At 41.7% G+C, this 15,206-nt stretch overlaps 1 protein-coding gene across 7 annotated transcripts in view; it reads right to left on the reverse strand.

The window, feature by feature from the left end:
• slc20a2 (solute carrier family 20 member 2) overlaps positions 1 to 15,206 on the reverse strand; it is a 63,096-nt gene that overhangs the window by 44,781 nt on the left and 3,109 nt on the right. For 2 of the 7 annotated variants that reach the window (XM_028579115.1, XM_028579114.1), the window contains exons 2-3: positions 15,019 to 15,131; positions 10,569 to 10,832 (exon numbers count right to left, since the gene is read on the reverse strand). The gene's annotated coding sequence lies outside the window, so the exon portion shown is untranslated. Of the gene's footprint in view, positions 1 to 9,695; positions 9,877 to 10,416; positions 10,511 to 10,568; positions 10,939 to 11,232; positions 11,316 to 15,018; positions 15,132 to 15,206 lie in introns of those variants that run through there. The other 5 variants (XM_028579116.1, XM_028579118.1, XM_028579117.1 and 2 more) reach the window with 5 other exon arrangements.

Consider the following 15,206-nt stretch of genomic DNA (forward strand, 5'->3'; position numbering starts at 1 on the left):
AAAACATGATTTTAGTTGGATCTGTTTGTTGGTCTTTAATTTTGCAGTGTTACTGTGATATATATGTATGGCTATAATTATCATTTTAGGCTAATGTAATAGCCCATGTTAGCAGCAGGGTTACTCCTGAGTGTACCCTTAATGATTGGTTTATGCCTTAAAATAATGGCCAGAAACATCAAAACATCACTGCAGGTTGATTGTTTTTCGCAGCAGAGGTTGATTGTGGGCGAGAGGGCGACAACACTGTCTTGGTTAGCTCGCCGAAGCTCTACTGCCACTGTCTCGGCAACGTTAGCTAATGTCCGCTAGCTAATGTAGGCTAACTATAGCCAGTTATCTTTGTATGTAACGTAACAAAAACCCACCCATCTCAGAGGAGCGAAGCTTAATATTTCATTCAATAAAGTTATGTACAAAAGGAGCACTAACGCCACAGGTCCTATGTTAGCAACGTGGACACAGATATAGTAAACTCCGAAGGCAGTCGTAATATTTACCTAGTAGGCTAGGCTAACACTGTTGCGCTAACGTTAGCAAATCATCGGCGTAGCTTTAGCTAGCTGTCTAAACTTGTCACGAGTCCGGACCTTTAATTGTCTATGGTCCGGACTCGAGTACCACAGTCCTGACAGGTAGATATCACTTAGCTGAACAACCACAAGCTGCAACTTTTCTGATTGATACAATGGGAGCCTGAAGAAGCAAGGTAGAGATGGAGTGACCCTGCCCGGAGGAAGCCCGGGGCAGATCTGGTGGGGCTTACCTCTACGCACAGTCTCGGTTCTGGAACCATACTCCTGGATAGGGGTTGGACTCTTTTCTTCTCCGGAGTTGCCCAGGGTGTGAGGCGCCGGGCGGGTGTGGGGATACTCACAAGCCCCGGCTGGCGCGCTGTGTTGGAGTTTACCCCGGTGGACGAGAGGGTCGCCTCCCTACGCCTGCGGGTTGTGGGGGGGAAAACTCTGACTGTTGTTTGTGCATATGCACCAAACAGGAGTTCGGAGTATTCGGCCTTCTTGGAGACCTTGACTGGAGTCCTGCATGGGGCTCCAGTGGGGGACTCCATTGTTCTGCTGGGGGACTTCAACGCACACGTGGGCAATGATGGAGACACCTGAGAGACGTGATTGGGAGGAACGGCCTCCTGATCTAAACCAGAGTGGTTGTTTGTTGTTGGACTTCTGTGCTAGTCATGGATTGTCTATAACGAACACACCATGTTCGAACATAGGGATGCTCATAAGTGTACCTGGTACCAGAGCACCCTAGGTCAAGGTCAATGATCGATTTCATAATCGTTTCATCTGATCTGAGGCCGTATGTTTTGGACACTCGGGTGAAGAGAGGGGCAGAGCTGTCAACCGATCACCATCTGGTGGTGAGTTGGGTCAGGGGTGGGGAAGACTCTGGACAGACCTGGTAAGCCCAAACGTGTAGTGCGGGTAAATTGGGAACGTCTGGAGGAGGCCCCTGTCCGACAGACTTTCAACTCACACCTCCGGGCGGAGCTTTTCGTGCATCCCTGTGGAGGCTGGGGGCATTGAACCCGAGTGGACAATGTTCAAAGTTTCCATTGCTGAAGCTGCGGCGAGGAGCTGTGGTCTTAGGATCTTAGGTGCCTCAAGGGGCGGTAACCCACTTAACACCGTGGTGGACACCAGTGGTCAGGGAAGCCGTCCGATTGAAGAAGGAGTCCTTCCGGGATATGTTATCTCGGAGGACTCCGGAGGCAGTTGCAGGGTACCGAAGGGCCCGAAGGGCTGCAGCCTCTGCCGTGAAAGAGGCAAAGCAGCGGGTGTGGGAGAAGTTTGGAGAAGACATGGAGAAGGACTTTCGGTCGGCACCAAAGTGCTTCTGGAAAACTGTTCGCCACCTCAGGAGGGGGAAGGGGAACCATCCAAGCTGTGTACAGTAAGGATGGGACACTGTTGACCTCCACTGAGGAGGTAATAGGGCGGTGGAAGGGGCACTTTGAGGAACTCCTGAATCCGACTAATACGCCCTCTATGTTAGAGGCAGAGCTGGAGGATAACGGGGGATTGTCGTCGATTTCCCAGGCGGAAGTCACTGATGTAGTCAAACAACTACACAGTGGCAAAGCCCCGGGATTGATGAGATCCGTCCAGAAATGCTCAAGGCTCTGGGTGTGGAGGGGCTGTCCTGGTTGACACCTCTTCAACATTGCGTGGAAGTCTGGGGACGGTGCCAAAGGAGTGGCAGACTGGGGTGGTGGTTCCCCTTTTAAAAAGGGGGACCAGAGAGTTTGTGCCAATTATAGGGGTATCACACTTCTCAGCCTCCCTGGTAAAGTCTACTCCAAGGTGCTGGAAAGGAGGGTTCGGCCGATAGTCGAACCTCGGGTTGAGGAGGAACAATGCGGATTCCGTCCTGGTCGTGGAACAACGGACCAGCTCTTCACTCGCAAGGATCCTGGAGGGAGCCTGGGAGTATGCCCAACCGGGTCTACATGTGTTTTGTGGATTTGGAGAAGGCGTATGACCGGGTCCCCGGGAGATACTGTGGGAGGTGCTGCGGGAGTATGGGGTGGGGGGGTCTCTACGCAGGGCCATCCAATCTCTGTATGACCAAAGTGAGAGCTGTGTCCGGGTTCTCGGTAGTAAGTCGGACTCGTTTCAGGTGAGGGTTGGCCTCCGCCAGGGCTGCGCTTTGTCACCAATCCTGTTTGTAATATTTATGGACAGGATATCGAGGCGTGGTTGGGGTGGGGAGGGGTTGCAGTTTGGTGGGCTGGGGATCTCATCGCTGCTCTTTGCAGATGATGTGGTCCTGATGGCATCATCGGCCTGCGACCTTCAGCACTCACTGGATCGGTTCGCAACCGAGTGTGAAGCGGTTGGGATGAGGATCAGCACCTCTAAATCGGAGGCCATGGTTCTCAGCAGGAAACCGATGGAATGCCTTCTCCAGGTAGGGAATGAGTCCTTACCCCAAGTGAAGGAGTTCAAGTACCTTGGGGTTTTGTTCGCGAGTGAGGGACAATGGAGCGGGAGATTGGTCGGAGAATCGCGCAGCGGGTGCGGTATTGCATTCAATCTATCGCACCGTTGTGGACGAAAAGAGAGCTGAGCCAGAAGGCAAAGCTCTCGATCTACCGGTCAGTTTTCGTTCCTACCCTCACCTATGGTCATGAAGGCTGGGTCATGACCGAAAGAACGAGATCCAGGGTACAAGTGGCCGAAATGGGTTTCCTCAGGAGGGTGGCTGGCGTCTCCCTTAGAGATAGGGTGAGAAGCTCAGTCATCCGTGAGGAGCTCGGAGTAGAGCCGCTGCTCTTTGCGCCGAAAAGGAGCCAGTTGAGGTGGTTCGGGCATCTGGTAAGGATGCCCCCTGGGCGCCTCCCTAGGGAGGTGTTCCAGGCACGTCCAGCTGGGAGGAGGCCTCGGGGAAGACCCAGGACTAGGTGGAGGGATTATATCGCCAACCTGGCCTGGGAACGCCTCGGGATCCCCCAGTCGGAGCTGGTTAATGTTGCTCGGGAAAGGGAAGTTTGGGGTCCCCTGCTGGAGCTGCTCCCCCCGCGACCCGACACCGGATAAGCGGACGAAGATGGATGGATGGATGGATGGACAATGGGAGCCTGACTCTTGCAGATGAACCCAATCAACCCCTCTTATGGCTTGAAGCCATAACCTCCGCCGGTTTTTGGCAAAATAATGCTTCCCCCTAGGTATGTTAAACATCAGTATGATGATCAGTATATTGAGGTTATTTAGAAACATTGTCTACATTCCAAAGTTTGTCCATCTAAGTCTTAAAAACAGATATCAGCACTGGCCCCAAAAATTGTTTTCCATCATCTAAAATATAAAACCAAGAGAGGCAGCAAATCCTCACACTTAAAGGTTTAGAAACAGTGAATATTTTGCCATTCTTGCGTGATCACATTTCTAACAGTTAATGAAACATTTATTATTATTTATTTATTGTTGCTGATTGTTTTTCTATTATTAATTAATTAATTAATTAATTAACAAATCAATTGTTTTAGCACCATTTCCCTGATTATGAAAATATGGCTTTAGAACTACAATAATGAATCAAACTTGTGTCCCACAGTTTGTTTCATAGAGAAAACATTAGGGCTGGGTACCGAACGTTGATACTTTTATGGCAGCGAAAAAATACTCCAATCTTATGAGTATCTAAAAATTATTTATCTTTCGAACCTTCCAAATTTCGGTTCCAAAAGTGTCTGAGCACGTAAGCAATCTGTCCGAAATTGGCACCGGATCGAAAGATTTTGAACGATACCCAGCCCTAGAAAACATAGCATGGGAAGTCTTTGGGAAAAAAAACATGTAAACCCTGCCATAGCGGGAGGCTGTGAAGTAATGTGCTGTGACCTGCCCGCTTCTCATGGATCGAGACACCTAAGGTACATTTTACGTTGGTACCTGGAACTAAAGGTGGAGTCATAGATGGCACAGAGTTCTTAGAAACTGCCAGCACACCTCCATGAAAACTTGTTTGACTCTGCTTTCTCAGCACTGTGTTGAACATGAAAACATTACACAATCTACATATACCTCCCTTCCTCCACTGACAGCCAGCTTCAACACAGAACTTACAAACACAAGCTTAAGCTGCCTGACTTAACTGCTGTTTAACTATGCACTGCTCTGTGTCTGTTATTAAGCATTTGGATTTATGGGTTAGCATAAAAGAGAGATTCCAATGACGGTGTGGTCTAAGCTGTGGCTGCACCCTGTCGCCACCGAACTGCCAATTTAGTGTGAATCACTCTGCCTCGATTGTTTTTTTTTTCAGAAGGATTACACTCTTAAAAAAAAGGCATGTCAAAGTATAGTCAAAATATAAATTGAATCTGTTCCTAAGATTTCTGTGAACCCACCTTATTCCACAAGGTAGCGATAGAAAAATGTAATTAAGGCTCAGTCAAAAGGAGGGCAACAACGGCAATATTAGTTTTTCCTCTCTGCCAAAGCTGTCTGATGAGACAGCACCTAGGGCTGCTCGATTATGGAAAAAAATATAATCACGATTATTTCAGTCAGTGTTGAAATCACGATAATTTAACACGATTACTCGTTGACTTCTGGAAAGATGTTGTAATTATTGAACTTAAAAGTTACATAAATCAACAGTAAAAAACACATACAACTGTGAAATTTGCCTCAATACTTGTCCTATTTAAACTTTATTTTTTCATTCAGAAAACAAGAGAAAATAAGAGTTTACTTGCAAAAGGTAATGAGCTAAATAATTGTTTCTCGATTATTCTGTTTTTGTGATCATTGGGAGCCGAAATCATAATCACGATTACATTTCGATTAATTGCACAGCCCTAACAGCACCACTGCAGCGAGACTTTGAAGTTTAAAGGGAAACTATTATACAGCATTTTCAGGATTATACTTGATTTTGTGTTTGTACTAGTACATGTTTACATGCTTTAATGTATAAAAAAAAAGAAAAAATACATACTGCCCATGGCTGCAGCACCTGTATTCACCCTCTCTATGAGACGCTCTGTAGGAGCACCTGTCTCTTTAATCCCTCCTCCCAAAAAAAAGCCCAGTCTGTCAATCTCCGGAGCCTCAGACCCCCCTCAGCGACTTTTTTTTTTTCACAAAAGCAACTAATGACAAATCTGGTGACTTCCTGTAGAAAAGACGCTAGTATTGTCCGGCGAGCACGCAAGGTATTTCTCTCTTGTGGCCACCAAAACAGTCACCTCTCTTCTGTTACGTGACTGAGGAGCAGCCCCTCCCCTCTCTGCGCAATACTGCGCAGGGAGGTAGAAGGGGAGGGGGGACAGGGTGCGGGGGCCGTTGTAAGTATGAGAGACAGCGGGACGTGACAGGAGAAAGACGCCGGTGAGCTGCCTATCCCTTCTTTAAGAATTCTTTATCGATCTTTCTTCCTCACTATGTAGAATTTTTTTTTTTTACTACAAATACAGGCTCCCTAAATAAAATTCCCATAGTGAGTTTGTGATTATTTGGCTAAAGATTTCTATTTCTTTCTATCTACCTTGCTGATACAACCACTAAGCTTTATAAAAATCATTGCGTAATGACATCACAAATATGCAAATGAGCATATGATGTCATCTAGCTACCTTTAGTGACTTTTGGAGCTCATGCTAGCTACTTTCATTGGAAAGAGTTGGCAACACTGCATGTTTCAGTAGTTGAAGCTGGAGCTACTGCAACGGAGTATATAGCAGGACTTTGTACTGTGAAAAATCACCAATAAAAAGGCTTCTAAACCAAATATTACACAACCAGACATGTCCCAGCAGTAAAGTGACTGGAATTTGGGGAGAAATTACCAGCATTGGCCGAGATTACAGCTATGTCGTGTTAGCATGTAGCTACTTAATAGTTAGCAGTATGCTAACGTTAGATGGTAGTGGAACAAAAACAGCACTTTTTACCGTGCTGGACCTGAACCAAACACTACCCAATCAGGCCTGTTTCAGCAATAACGCGACCCGGCATTTGGGAGAATTTAACTACACTGGTAGCCAAGGGGACATGGTTTACTTCCGTTAGCATGTAGTTACATGGGACAATGTTAACACCGCAGTGGCTTAAAAAACAAATCTAAAGAAACACTCCAGTCCTGCCTACTTGGAGCAGATGACCAATCATAGAAGGCCAGCTTAGAGTTGCGTAACACTTAGCCGAGAGTAGAGAAAAAAAGAAAAAGAAAAAAAAACATAACATTGTAGATATAATAGAAAACACAGAAAAGCATAATATGTGACCTTTAACTGAAATGTTTCTTGGAAAGCAAATCAGACAGCTTCAAATGCAAAACAGCAGATTAAACTATGTGGGTGCAACAAAATTTTTTATAAATCCCCTTTTAAGAGTTCTACAAGTGTGTGTAAGGTATAAACATAAGTGAAGGTTGTGAGGAGCTGCAAATTAATTCTAGTGCCACTTCATTTCTACTTCTTCATAGATAGGTGGGCATGTTTCTAAACTACAACTGTAGGGATAGGATAGGGAGAGGCTGGCGTCCTGGTCCTTATAATCCAGATTGTGCATTCGTAAATTCACAGAAAGCATACAGGTGTGTAAAAAGAGGGAAGTCATTAATCTTATCATAATACGATTTCAAATATTTTTTTATAACCTTTTATGGCTAGACCGTGTATGTGGTTCTTCCAGTTTACAAGCCCCTGCTACAGTACACTTCTTTTCCAAATTTTTATGAGAAAAAGCAACTAAAAGAAAAACGAGGTAGTGGCAGACCCCAGCATTCTTCTTTTTGACTCTCTTATCGGAATACACCATTTAATCATTAACTCACAAACTCTATTCTGTCTGCTTCAATGCTATGTACTTCCACTGCCTATTACAAGCCATATGATAAGATGTGTTTAGTGTGGGCTATGTGAAATATAAATAAAATTATATGAAGATAACATTTGACATAATGTGTTTTGTGGGCGGAAGCTGACTGGTGGCAGAAAGTCGTGGTGATGTCCAGTGGTGGAGGAAGTATTCAGATCCTTTACTTAAGTAAAAGTACTAATACCACACTGTAAAAATACTCTGTTACAAGTAAAATTCCTACATTAATAAATGTTACTTAAGTAAAATCAGGAAAATGTACTTAAAGTACTAAAAGTAAAAGTACTCAATGCAGAAAAATCCTCACATTTTAGAAACTGGTAACAATCAAAACAGTTCTGTCAATCAACTAACTGTTTAATTGGCTAATTTCAGATTGTTTTCAGAATTTCAGATGTAAGCCTATAAATTGTTAGGTAGTTTAATGTATAATAAAACATCATATTTAATAGACTACATGTGTTTTGTTTGCAAAAATCCTAATTTGTAATGTAACCAGTAATTTAAGATGTCAGATTAATGTAGTGAAGTAAAAAGTACAGTATTTCTTTCTGAAATGTGGAGTAGAAGTAGAAAGTGGCATAAAAAGAAAAGACTGAAGTATAAATACCTTAAATTTGTACTTAAGTGGTACATTCCACGACTGGTGGCGTCTATCGTTTTTCAAACCCACTTTAAAAAAACACGGCCACTGAAGCCTGGACAGCCAAGTTTGTTCAAAGAATTTACAATTTATCAGACCAAAATTTAGACAAGTTGCAGCACGGTTGAGCGATTTGTTGACTGATTTTTGCCATTTTATTTAGCTGATTTAATGGTCTGCTTTTGAAGAACGAGCCACTGCTCCGTGGGCAGTGAGAATGACTGACAGTGGGGAAACAAAGTGTGTTTTTGGAGGAGTTAAGGTGATTCATCTAACGTTAGCCTTCGTTAGGTGAACGAGAGAAACTTGAATTCAAAAAAGGAGTATGGTTGTTTTTTTTCTGCTTAATAAGGAAGATAAGTATATTTCCTTTCTTGTCAGTTTGTGAGTTTTTTTTGTTAAATTTATTAGACTGAAAAAACTAAGAGCCTGTGGAACAAAGTGAACTCGCTGATCGAACATATCTCCCAGAAGATGGAGGAGAAAGGGAGGTAGGGGTAGCCGCCGCAGCCGGCAGTTGCTGGGTTGCAAAATTTAAACATATCCCCCAACCGCGTACATACCCGGTCCCTAGTGCTCCCCGTCGCTGGCAGACTACTTCGCTGGGAGGAGAGCGGAGGCAGCTCCTCTGGAGAAGGATAAGCTAACGTTAGGGCCAGCTAGAGAGCTAGCTAGCTTATCAGTCTCTGGAGTCATCTGTTCAGCTCATTTTCTGTAAACAGTGCATCATTAAAACACTGTGGAACAAGCAAGCTAACTAGTCAGCTGTCCCCATTGATGTATTATAAGAAGGCTGTCCCTAAAAAAATCATGGATGTAATGTAAAAAAAACTGTGTATTCATCATTGTTTCCTGCTGTTTTTCTGCCACCACAACGCATGCGCAACTGCAGTGACGTAACTGTGACATCCACTCCAAATTCCTATTTGAAATAACAGGGAGTGGACAAAATAACAGGAACATGTGACACTATAATGCAATCCATAACAATGGTCATACAATAAATACTGTTTTAGTTGAGTTAAAACACTACTAAATGGCAAATTTGGCAGCGTCTGCAATATAGTAGTATAAGGTAAGTATATTTATTTCAGTACCGTAATAAAAGTACACATTTGAGGTACTTGTACTACACTTTTAGCATTTTTATTTTATGATACTTTGTACTTCTACTCCACTACATTTTATATTGAAACATTGTACTTTATCCTGCCACTAAATGTATTTGACAGCTATAGTTAAGTTACTTACAATAGTTAAAAATCATTCAAAAATTGAGATTACAAAATATGTTATAGATTAAATTTCCCAAAAGTAAACAGTAGTAGTCAGTAGTTAAAATTAACTCCACCTCCACCAGAAAATGTAATACAATATAAAATAGCATGGCACTCACAAAAGGGCATTTTTCTGCATTAAGTACTTGATACTTTAAGTGCATTTCACTAAAACACACACTTCAGTAACATTTTCAATACAGAACTTTTAACAGTGCGGCATTTCTACTTTTACTTTAGTAAATTATCTGAATACTTTAATCAGAGTGTTCCTGTTGTTCTTTCCACCCCTCTATGTTGACTGTGGGTATGTCCCAGTGTTTGATTTTTTTTTTTTTTTGTTGGAAAAAGGTTATCTATCATGGTGACAAAGGAAGAGGCTCGCCCTGAAAACCTGGTGAGGCCTCAGTAGCAGAAACGTACTTGTCTGACACAATAGCGTCTGGCTTCCCATCGCAGATGCATAGGCTATCGGTAGGTGAACAGGTTTGTTCCCTTGTGCGGTCTGACTGGCTGTCCTAAAGAAACAATGAGACCATCCACAGTCCAATAGCAAGGTAGACACGCCGACAACGTGCACGTGTCTCAAGCTCAGTGAAGTGACCCGAGGTAGGTCCTACTTCAGAGATGTTTTAGGCATGCTAGTCCCAACTTCTTATTGTTTTGGGGCAATGGGGCGGTAGAGGCAGTGCGCATGCCCAGTTGTCGTCAAACATTGTCTACTCGGCGCACGAAAAGCACAGAGTAAAACCAACTCGCGTGATTAACAGCGAAGTGATTCGATTATTGTTGAAATACGTGCTTTGGGCCATGTTTTTTCAGTTTCCCACACTGGTTCTGACCGGTTGATAGACCACCCGACAGCGTATCTGGATCGGTGCTGTTCTATCGGATGTGGAGTCCCTCACACACACGTGTAGCAGCTCCAATTAGCATACTCGTTTAGTTTCATGCGAACAGTGTGGCAACAATTTCACTAGCACGCTAAAAACAAAATGTAGCCACTTGTGGTGAATTGCAACACTTACAGCGATGCCTGTCAAACCTACACGCATAGGCTACATGTGTGAAGACTGCGTGGTAATGGGCTGCGGCAACTGATTTAAGTACACAGACATTTCTATTTTACGCTGTGTTCACTTACCAGGCCCGTTCTTCCTCGTTAAATGCAGCCCGCACAGACGCTCACCACAAAGAAATGCGCAAGGAAAGTGGCTAAACAAGATAGAAACCCCGTCGAAAAAGAAAAGAAACAGGGGGCAGACACATTTTTTTTGCCAGACAAAATGTACTTACCAACGAAATAGGACACCACAAGGGGGAAATGTGCTGTTTCTCTCCGCCTCCACGCCTCTATCTATGCCTGTATTTTCCCGAAACCGTTCTCCGTGGGTTGCGTCGAAAATGTCACAGATTCCAGCAGTGGCTGTCGTCCCCCCCGGAATGCTTGTCCTCGGTTCATGCGACCATGTTGCCCTTAATGTCGCCTGCTGCTCTCATCCGGGCGTCTAGGGATTGAGCCGTCGTTTTAACACTGCTCAGGATCATACAGGATGACAGCTATGGGATGAAGGAGGGGGAATAGCGTGAGACAGGGAAGGAGAGGAAGAGAGAGGAGTAGTGGTCAATCTGTTGAGGGCATGGTGATAGCCTACCAAGTAGGCTTGTTTAGGGATATCGCTTGATTACCAGTAAGGTTAGAAATCCATAAGCATAAGTCTTATGGCATTTATTTATGAATCTGATTGTATTATTCAGAATGTTAAAGTGTTCTTAACATGTTCTGTAACAGCAGGGGTATTTATCTCCAATGTCTGAATTTTGCTTTAAATTACATTCTCATACATGTTTTTTAGCTTTTTTTTTTTTTTTTTTAAGAAACAAAAGGGACCAAACTGCATTTTGTCCCGAGCAAAGACGACACAACCAAAACACACAGTCCTACAGTTACTGAGTGTACCTTCACATCTAGTTAAGAGCCGACACCGTGTGACGTTCTCTCCCCGTAGTCTGCTTTCATTGTGGATTTATTTTTATGGTCGTGCCGAGCAGACGAATCCGTCTTGGCGAGTTAACTCATTTTGGTGGAAAAAAATCTGTTATTTGACCAGAATCTGACTTAATTGACCCCGCCACTACTCTACGCCTCAGAGGTAAAATGTGGTTTGCGTGTGGACGTTTTGATCACTGGGTCGATGGTAATTTTTAATCCGTCAAAATTATTCCCAGCTATTATGGCTGTGGCCACGTGCGTAAGGCATTAATGTGTTACGCAACAGCACCAGCCAGTCAACAATAGTGGGTGGGAGAGAGAAAGGAGGGGTTGTTTGGAGGGTAATTAAACCAGACGTGTGTAACATAAATGTTAAAAAGCAGAGATTTGTTAGTTTTATTAATATATATATAATATAAATATAAACATAACAATTAAACAACCCACTGTAACCTCGAGTGGCTTCACAGTTTCAAAGAAGAAATCCCTTATGAAATGTAGTGATTATGTAGGAGCACTGGTGTGTGTGTTCTGAGAAATACATTCCATTTTGAGTTAATGCTTGTTGAGATATGACTGATCCCTTCAGCCAGTGTTTGGGAGGAACAACTGACTCTTACTATAACTAAACAGAATTTCACCCACGCCTAGCTGGTCCTACCTTATTATCCCACATTTGACCTTACTGCCTTGTAGGCCTACACTTTCTCAACCTACACAAGGCCACAGCTGTAACATATTAAAATACAACAACAAATGTATATAAACCGTTAGCCAACTCTCTACATACACTCCCAACAACAAATCCAGCTTTTCCTGTTATCATACCAAGGACATACACACATACTCACTCACACACACAAACCAAAAATACAAGAAATAAGATTTAATAAAATGTCAGAACAACTACTGAAAAATATATTTAGATAATACAGTGTAGAAGTACTCTGTTACAGATAAAAATCCTGAATACTCACTATACAGAATGGTCTTTTTTCCCTTTTAGAACCATATATTACTGGATTATAATTATTGATGCATTAATGTGCACATCCCTTTAATGTTGCAGCTGGTAAAGGTGGCCATCATTTTAATCACTTTATATACTGCTGTGTATCTTATCTATAACAATATATCAGAATGTATTAGTTAATTTATATTTTGTATTGATCATCTAAATCTGCAAAGTAACTAAAGCTTTAAAATACAGATAGTGGAAAACAGCATAAAATGGAGATAATCAGAACAAGTACCTCAAAATTTTACTTAAGTACCGAACTTGAGTAAATGTAGTTACATTCCACCCATCGGTATATAGGAGGACGACTAGATTACCAATTGTATAGAATGAGACCTCTTCCTAGAAGCGAGGAGGAGGCTAAAGTATCAAAACTCCCCAACTTGCTTTCTGGGTCTATATTTATGCATTGAAGGTTTCAAAAAAATTGTTTAAAACTAGGACAAGACCAAACACCAAAATAAGGTTAGCTTGAGCTTGGTTACACCAATGACAGGTTAGATCAAATTCTGAGTAAATATGACAAATGTGTCTGACAGATACTGAGGTTGTATGGATCATCTCAATGGATGATTTTTTTTTTTTTGGCTTCATCTTTGGTCTTCTCACCAAAGTTGTCCTCCTATTTCTTAAGATTCAATGATCCAATTTACACAAATAGTAATTTATTTTCTTAATTCAGGTGCAGCAACCCAGTTCAGAAGCTTGTGAATGTGACAGCAGCACTTGTCAACCAAACACTGAATGGTCATCATCTTGGGCCTCAGATGTACTTTCTGCTCTACAACAGTCACACAACAAATATCACACCTTCATCCCAGTTACAGGAAAGCAATCCCCTTTGTTCTTGCTTTTCCTGGAGTTTCCTATTTAGTCTGTGTTATTACAATAAAACAATTGGACCAGAAAAAAAAAAATCTAATATTATAGTTTTGCAGCAGATCACATGCATGTTATGTTGTCAGTGACAATTAAATGTATTCTAAAGTACAGCAAAGTTTTTGCTGTTACATAATTAACCTATGGATTGGCAAATAGTATGTGAAAGCCATAAGTTAAGTAAACTGCAGCATAGCTTTTGTCACACAGGATAATGAGAACATTCTGTATTAGTCTCGTGTCCGGGCAAGGCTGGTTGGGTGCGGTGTTTACCACATTTTCTGCATACACTCCCACCATTCACAAACCTTTATTCTAAATGCCGTAGGTACCATAATCTTTATGGCTTCATTAAATCTACAACTTTATCATGTCATAATTCAGAATGATGTGATAAGTGAATGTTTTTGAGTTTTTTTGTTCCAAGCTTCATACATGAATACTTGAATCTGTAGTTTAGATTGTATCAGTTGTTTACAATGCATTTCAGTTCTTTTCTTTTTTTAATGCCTTTCTTTTACAAATGCTCCTAACTTTCTTTTCTTGAACTTTTTAACACCAATACGTCATTAATTCATATATTGTGTTAGCAATAGCATGTGGTTTTCAGACATTTATGTAAAATGTTATTTCACATGTGAAATGTCCCAAAACCATGTACTCCTGTAGGTACATTTATTGTGAAGGTTTAGATTGAAACATGACTTCTTTTTTTTTTGCATCTATGCTGCAAAACCTCATGTTTCTGCATGTTTTTCTACCAATGACAAAAAGCTGACATTGTACACAGACAAACATATCCAATTTTCTGTTTTTAATGTTTAAATTTAGACAACTAATACTTGTTTCAGGACAGGGAAAAGAGTGTGGTCTTGACTAGCTATTGAAAAAGTAAACACTTATTGAAAACATAATACTGGATATAAATTCCATTCCAAGTGCCAAAGTCATGTGCTATGTGCACCCACCCTAGCATCCAACAAGCACCTTTCTCCTAGTTGCATTATAAGAATGCATTGCTTATCCCTATTTTCTTCATCAGTCTGGTTAAACCAGCAAGCTTTGGGACATAATCCTGGTGCTTTTTCCTTCAATCCTACAATCAAGATCCAGTCAGATATTAAATGTGATTTGTACATTATATTCTCAGTGAAAACCTCTTTCTGGAATTTCAAACGTTTAAACTGGACCCGCCACAATTCAGTTAACTCTGCACCATATATTTGCTGCCATCTTGTGGCAAAACAGGGCGTAGCTGTGACACCGACTGTTTTTCAGTTTTGGTTATTATCACTTCATAGTGTAATTTTAATATGGTTAATCTTCGCTTTATGCTTAAATCTGTGGCTATGAAATAGTAACCCAAATAAGAAAGAATTTATAGTGTAAATGTCACCTAAAAAAATACTGCAATTGAGTATACACTAAAGTATGCATTAAAATCCTTCAATACAAACCCTAGAATTGTATCCAATATGATGATCATAGCAAAATGTATCTTTTAAGTTTGTTGTATAAGTGTACACAGAATACAAGTGATTCATTAACACGCTATATCTTGATTGTTTGGGGTTATGTGTCGGGACTATTTCTTGGCTGGGCTCAGTGACTCCCTGAGCTTAATTAGTGAGCTTTAGAGATACTATTAGGTGGAATTTGTTAACTTTAGACAGAGCCAAGTTAGCTCTCCCTTTCCCTTTTAGTTTCACTGTGTTTATGAGTAGATAACTGGCAATCATACAAACAGCAGAGTGGTATGGATCTCTAACTCTCAGCAAGAAAGCGATTCCCCAAAAATGTCAAACTTCTCAAACCTTTTTTTTGTATAAGCTATTGACACTCTGACAAACTCTAACCTGTGTGCTTTCAGTGGCATTATTCCACAATTGGATGCTCCATCCAGAAATCCCTTTTCCAAAGTGTCATCCTTCTTTCTTTCTTTTCCCACACAAAATGGTATATGGATCACCTGAACAATATGAACACAACAGGGTTAACCAAGCAGTTCAAATTTACATGTTCACTTATTAAATTAGTTTTCACT

Source organism: Perca flavescens, chromosome 5 (genome assembly GCF_004354835.1).
Source record: "Perca flavescens isolate YP-PL-M2 chromosome 5, PFLA_1.0, whole genome shotgun sequence".
Taxonomy (NCBI): Eukaryota; Metazoa; Chordata; class Actinopteri; order Perciformes; family Percidae; genus Perca; species Perca flavescens.